The sequence below is a fragment of the Triturus cristatus genome, chromosome 4_2, assembly GCF_964204655.1.
Source record: "Triturus cristatus chromosome 4_2, aTriCri1.1, whole genome shotgun sequence".
Classification (NCBI taxonomy): Eukaryota; Metazoa; Chordata; class Amphibia; order Caudata; family Salamandridae; genus Triturus; species Triturus cristatus.
Window position 1 is genome coordinate 278,180,899 of NC_140586.1, and position 7,201 is coordinate 278,188,099.

The window sequence follows — 7,201 nt, forward strand, 5'->3', positions numbered from 1 at the left end:
GGTGCGAGAGAGAGAAATGGCGGCAGAGGAGGTGTTTGGAATCTTTCCAAGCACTTCAAGCAACACAGCACAAATGATGAACATGGAGAGTGACCAAGATCTAGATGCCAAGTCCCTATTGAAAAACCTAGAAAAGAAAATGAAATTGGAGACCACAAAATGGTGGGAGCACAAGTCACTTTCTAAATATGCCGAAGTAGGAAGGGTCCCGCGCGGATTACGTATTCTGTTGGCACCCAGCTGCGACAAACCAAACCCCAACATGCTACGCGAGTGGGGAGAAAGCAATTTAGCGGCTTCCATGAATCTGGTCAAAATTTTGGTAAAATATGCCAACATCGATCGTCTGGAAATCCTAAAAGAAATTGAAGAAATAAACAATCAGTTGAGCAAATTCGAAACAACAGATCTGATCACTAAAACAAGGGAGGATATAAAAGAAAGAGTAAAGAAACACGAAGAAAAAATAAAATTCAGAAAGTCACACAAGTTCGCCCGTGATCTAGCGGACTACGAAAATGGCCAAATCTTTACTTTTGCCCGCAAGTTCGATACAGCACGAAGACAACACTACAGTGAAAAAGCCAAGCGCGACACTGCAAGTGCACATATCGAGGTAGACAACGACAAAGATACATCTAGCATTGACACTGTTTCGTTGACGAGTGGATCGAGTGTGGAAATAGATCGTCCTCATGCAAAACAAACCAAATTAAATGTGGAACAAGAACTTGATTTTTTAGTGGAGGAAAGACTATTAACATTACGACCGAGGCAGCAAAGGAGGCCAACAGAAAACACAGAAACAAGAGAAGAGCCAACAGGCGCAAAAGGTGCAAACAAAAGCACGAAGAAGAAAACACAGTGGCAAAGAAAACGGCGCTAAAAGATAACAGCATTGTCAACTTAACTTCAATAGAATTAAGCAAAGCGGAGCAACAACTACTGGCACTCGGTTTGAATTTCTGCCCTGGTGATAGCTTTGATTATGCACGCACTCGCATTGACGTTTATTGCTTCATTAGGAAGCTTAAACTTAAGAAATTCTTTGCGTTACAGTCAAGCAAACAACAAGAGGACACACCCTCAGAACAGAACATCACCCCAGATCCAATGTTGGCAGCCTCGGATATTCCTACTTTGCTCATATTGCAAGACCTACATGGACAATCAGATTCCGAAATTTCTAATGATGACACAGACTTGAATACACAAGAGAGGCTAAGAAAAATCAACCAAACACAGAAAGGGGCTGGGATCAGCCCTTTTAAATCTAAATCATGTTTTGTACCACTAATGCCGAAAGATGCTGTTGATACATATCACGATATGATCAGCAATGATCTAAAAAAGTTGAACCACAAAATTAATAAAAGTAGAAAACAAAGAAACATGTTTTTAAAAAAAAGAGAGTATGAGAAGTTAATGAAAAAGCTAAGTGAAAATCATAATGTGGTTATAAAAAAATCGGACAAAGGTGGGAATTTGGTTTTATGGCCGAAAAAAGATTATATTTTGGAAGCGCAAAGACAGCTTAATAATGAAAGTTGCTATATTAAATCTAGCATTAAAGAATACAATACAGCCAAGACAGTTTTACATAAAAAGCTGGCACATTGGAGACGTGAAGGTCTCATTTCCACGGAGGAGTACAAATTTATGTATAATGAGTTTCCAGTATTACCCGTGTTATATTTAATTCCCAAAATCCACAAAAATGTTATGCCCGTCCCTGGCAGGCCCATTATATCGGCCATTAACAGCGTAAGTGAAAAAGTTGGCCAATATATTGATCATTTCTTACAGAACATAGTTAAAAATTTACCTAGCTATGTTAAAGATACAGGCGATTTTTTACAAAAAATTGAAAAACTAAACTGGACTGATGATCTATGTCTTATCACTTTAGACATAGAATCATTATATACCAGCATAGACCACATCCAGGGACTAAAAGCGGTAAAACATTTTCTAGATCAAAGGTCTAGTGAATTCTATGAACACAATAAAGTCATTCTGGAGCTCATCTCATGGTGCCTCAACAACAATTTTTTTCTTTTTGATAAAGATATTTACAAACAGCAACGAGGCGTGGCGATGGGAGCCTGTTTCTCCCCCAGCTACGCATGCTTGCATGTAGGCTGGTGGGAGGAACAGGTTCTCAACAAGGCACACCATGCAGTGGTTGAGACACACATAGTTTCTTACATGAGATACATAGATGATGTTTTTATATTATGGAAGGGGAACGAGGCAGAAGCCCTAGCATTTATTGAAGACATTAACAGAAACACCATGAACCTTGTCTTTACATCCCACATACATAAGAAACACATTGAATTTTTTGATGTATTAGTGCACATTAGGGAAGGGAAACTTGCTACTTCACTATATAGGAAGCCAACATCGGGCAATATCATGCTACATGCAAAAAGTTCGCATCCCAGGCACCTAATTGCAAGTATCCCTTATGGAGAGATTCTGAGACTCAAGCGGATCTGCAACAATGAGTCAGATTTCAATGTGTGCACTAGTGAAATGGTGGGAAGATTGAAAGCCAGAGGGTATAGTGATAAAATCATTGGCGACGCCATTAGAAAAGCAAGCATGCGTCCAAGGCAAAGTCTGTTCAAGAACACCAACACTGAGATTCAATGTATATCAGATGCAAGTACGTTTAAGATTGACAGTCCACGACTAATTACAACCTATAGCAATGAAGAACGAAAAATTAGAGCTATAGTTAGAAAGCATTGGCCTATAGTGATGACTGATAATGTACTATGCAACAGACTAACAGAAACCCCGAAGATCACATTCAGAAGAGGCAAAACCATGGGATCTACCTTAGATAAGAGTTCCCCAGAGACCAGGAAATCGGCTGGCTGGTTACAACCCAGCAACGGCTTTAGAAAATGTGCAACTTGCAGAGCCTGCAAGTTTGGCTGTAACAAGACCCATTACACAACCCCATTCAGTGAATCTCCAATATCAATACGTGGCCATTACAATTGCAAAACCGAGTATGCTGTATATGTCCTGTCGTGCACCTGTGGCCTTAACTACATTGGGAGTACGAAGCTACAGGTGCACGTCAGGATATTGCAGCATATTAGGGCCATTTTACACAATGATCCAGCTTATCCAGTGGCACGACATTTTAAGCGAATTCATGCTAACGATATCAACTGTCTAACATACTTTGTCATTAACGCTGTCCCCAAGTCACGAAGGGGTGGGAATAGGGAGCGTAAATTAAGACAGTTAGAAACTAGGATCATTTTGGAATTCGACAGCAAATGGCCAAATGGTTTGAATAATACAGAGGATATGCACAACTTCCTATGAATGGGTACACTAAAAAAAATAAAAAAAGACTCAGTAACAATACATAATGGGAATATATGACAACATAGTCTGGTCATGATCCATGTTTCATCTTTTTAATTACCATCAAGAATATTATAGATTATCTGTACATAATATTTACAAAAAGATGTGCGTTGTAGAAAGAATAGCATAAAGAATACAACCTGTCGCCACCAACTCACAAAAGGAATCAAAAAAAACTATGACAAAATAGTTTTTTAGAATAAAAAAATCAAAGAATATACGTTTTTTTGAATATGTGCAATCTTACAGTATATGCTTTTTAACAGTATGTAAAAATATATTCCTATAGAAAAATGGAATTTTACTGTTACCAATATTCGTGATTGTTTACATATTTATTCAATTGTAACTGATTTTATGAGGTATTTTACCTATGGCACTGTATAATGAAATATTTTGCGCATTTTGCACCATTTTTTGCACTCTTTTGCACATTTTGCACATTAATACTGTCCTTTTTGCTGCTATTGCACTTATGCACTTTCTTTCTCTGCCATGGTACTGGATTTATCCAGTTAAAGAGTTCGTTTTTATCATAAATTGCTGCTATATTTTATAATTCCATGGATTTATCCTGTAATTGTATTGATTGCACGATACAAATATGTAAAAGAATATAAAATAACATATACTTGGATTAAGACTTACATGTAACATATTCCTACAATGGAGTTAGCCTATACTAGCGCACATCGCAAGTCTTTCTACCTTGTTCATTACCATGTGACACGGAACTAGGGGAAGTGGGTGGTACACTCAAAACACAATTAAAAGTGGAAAGCCAAGGGTCAATTTGCATGTGATCAAGGGCTCTTGAGGCCCGAAACGCGTCGTGCGTGGGTTGTGATCTGCAATAAAAACACCTTACCTGAAGTCCAGCGGGGTCCGAGTTTCCTTCTTCGCCGCCATTGAGTGGAAGTAGCAGGAATTTGAACTTTCCGATATATATATATATATATATATATATATATATATATATATATATATATATATATACACATATATATATGCTTAGAGCAGAAGAAAAGATCATCGCCCTGCCTTTAGTGTTGCTTTCACCACATCCGCCCCAGCAAGTGTGTGATCAATTATATCATTTAGTGGTATATTGGTGTAAATTTAATTTAGTCACACCTCAATATATATCACACAGACCGAGGGAGGAGGGTTAGGGTTTGATGAATGGTTGGGAAGGGGTATTTGAGGGAAAGGTTTGACAAAGCCAAACACTACACATGGACAACACACGATCTTGGCAGACAACCATCATTAATCTGTTAAGGGAGAAAAAGGAAATGCATGCATGATGATGACTTGATGATAATGAGTAGTACTAGACTAGTAGTACAGGGCAGCAGTATATTATTAATTATTATTATTATTCAATTGCCTTGCCTGTCTGCCCCCAGAGAGACCCAAATTACATACATTTTTTGTTCCGTTGTACCGGGCTTCCATTTAAAGCTAGCAAAGAAAATTAAAAGATTGCAGTAGGGGTCAAATATATAAGCAAACATAATAAACAACACCACACAGTCGTAATGATTGAAGAGAAAAAATGAATGAAATGAAAAGAATATGATACTTTAACTATGTTATGGTCAAATTGGAAGTTGCATCTTGGAGTCAGCAGTCAGCATTCCTCTTGGTCCTTCCACCCATCGACGTTCCCTCCGTCAATCTTGGGTGCCTGCCTGGCGGATGCAGATTAGTAAAGTAAGTGTCAGTTGTTTTTCCCAGTATAGCAGAGGGTAAAGGCCGGTCTGTAGGAGTAGATGGAAAAACAAAAAGAGATATTGAAAAATAAAGGAGAAAAGTAAAGTTAAACTGCATAAATTAAGGAGGAGTGCAACAAGAAAACTTTCAGAGGCGGCATGGCTAAACCATGTCTACTCTGTTTCCAGCATCTACAACAACAACTGGAGCAGGCCCGCGGCGCCCACCCAACCTCCACTTAGCTTAGATTTTGAGCCAGACAGCACTGAGCACACACAAATCAAATACACAGCAACATAGCATTTTCCAAATTAAGTAACTAAATCAATGCACTGCTGTCAGTCATACCACTACACTCGCCTCCACCACTACACAGACATGTTGGTCTGTTGTTGTTGTTGCTGACTTGTTTACCTTTTAGGTCACTTCATGAAACGCCCCGAGTTTTTCCATCAATCGTCTCTGGTCCTACTGAATGACTGCGAGCATGCTATGGTCATCATGGTGTCCAACTCTGTAGTGTACAGAGTGAGTCCAGAATCAAAAATATATTGGATCGGCCTGCAGTAGTACAATTTTGTTATTAAACAACAAGAAGGGAAACATTGACTTCTGTCACTTTTTTGTGTAGATTAATACTAGTAGACATCATGCACAACAACAACACAAACACCGATCACTCAGCGTCCAATGCATGCCATCATTTACCTGTTCTTACGGGGCAGTCCCTCTAGGCTCGGAAAGGAGGATAGCTATAGTCTGGTTCTTTGGAGGGACTCGACGAGGCAGGCACACATTTCACATTTCTTGTACTATTCTCCATCCAATGTCTGACTTGAGGGAAATGGATTCAGGGGGAGTTAGGACTGGAGCAGGACTCGGAGGAGTAGACTTACTTCTTCACTGACTGCACACAGTTGCAACTCTGATACGGTAATAAAAAGAGTAAAACAGTTGGGATGGATTTGTGAACCAGAAAAACAGTGATACATACAAATAATAAAGTAAATACTTAGCTATATCTTTTTGCGGGGGTTTCCTTTGGGGGCGTCAAAGAAAAAAAAGTAACTGGAAATTGAAAGAGCCTAGTTGTCAGGGAAGTAGAGCTCATCCTCAAACTTTGGTGGTTCACCCAGAAGTAGGTCATTTAGCACACTACATCCATGACCTAAGTCACTGCCATCGTCTTACTGCTATGCTACTTCAGGTGCAATCCGGTGATATAAAGTGGTGATTCATTTTGATCATGGTTAACCTCTCCACATTTTGGGGCGAGAGACTGGTCCTTCTTACTGTCAGAACGGCACCAGCAGCACGGAAAACACACTCAGAAGAGACACTTGCGACAGGGCAAGCCAGATAGTTTATTGCCAGCCTGCTGAGCACTGGCCATTGGTGTGTTTTCCCATGCTAATACAGCAATGAGTTTTGATCAATGAAGACCTCTGTTGGGCCATCCAGGTAGGCCTGGACCATCCGATCAATGCTCAGGGGTGCTCCCCTTTGTTCAGCCTCTTTTGCCTGTGCCTCAGCACTGGACCTAACAAGCCCTTGCTGTAGAAACCATTCCTGTGCCGATTTTGGTGGGGCTGATGTTCCTGTTCTTGTTGTTGCTGATGTTGTTCTTGGTGTTGTTGGTGATTTCGACTGCTGTGAGCCAACCGCACTGCCCTCGGGCTCTGAAGTTTAACTTGATACCGGCTGCCCTGCAGTACTTGTTATGGCCTGGAGTAGCGGGCCTCTAATTCCCAGCCGTTCTTTTTCTAAGCGACTGGCTTCCGCAGCTATCCATGTTTTGTACTTGGCAATATCCTCTTCTAAAAAAGGAATCAATGTGTTCAGTACTGGTTTGTACCGTGGATCCAGAATTGTGACAGAAATGTAATGGTTGGATGACACAATGCCTCTTTGCCCCCTTGTATTTTCAGATAAGTGAAGGGTTAAGCACTCCACCAACTCGTATGCTTCTTTTCTTTTTTTTCCTCTACACCTGTGTACATTGCAGACCCCCCATTTCAGCTGTTCCTGTAGCATGTGCAACAATGGGATAGCTTGGCCCATAGTACAGTCCTCCTTGCTGACTTCACGTGTG

The 7,201-nt window shown here is 40.2% G+C and overlaps 1 long non-coding RNA gene across 1 annotated transcript; it reads right to left on the reverse strand.

Moving 5' to 3' along the window:
* Positions 1–5,024: 5,024 nt before the first annotated feature.
* Positions 5,025–6,058, reverse strand: LOC146833630 (uncharacterized). Its single transcript, XR_014960257.1, has 3 exons — positions 5,818–6,058; positions 5,524–5,670; positions 5,025–5,156 (listed from the first exon to the last, which is right to left on the reverse strand). It is a non-coding gene; the product is annotated as an uncharacterized LOC146833630 (long non-coding RNA).
* Between the last annotated feature and the right edge of the window lie 1,143 nt (positions 6,059–7,201).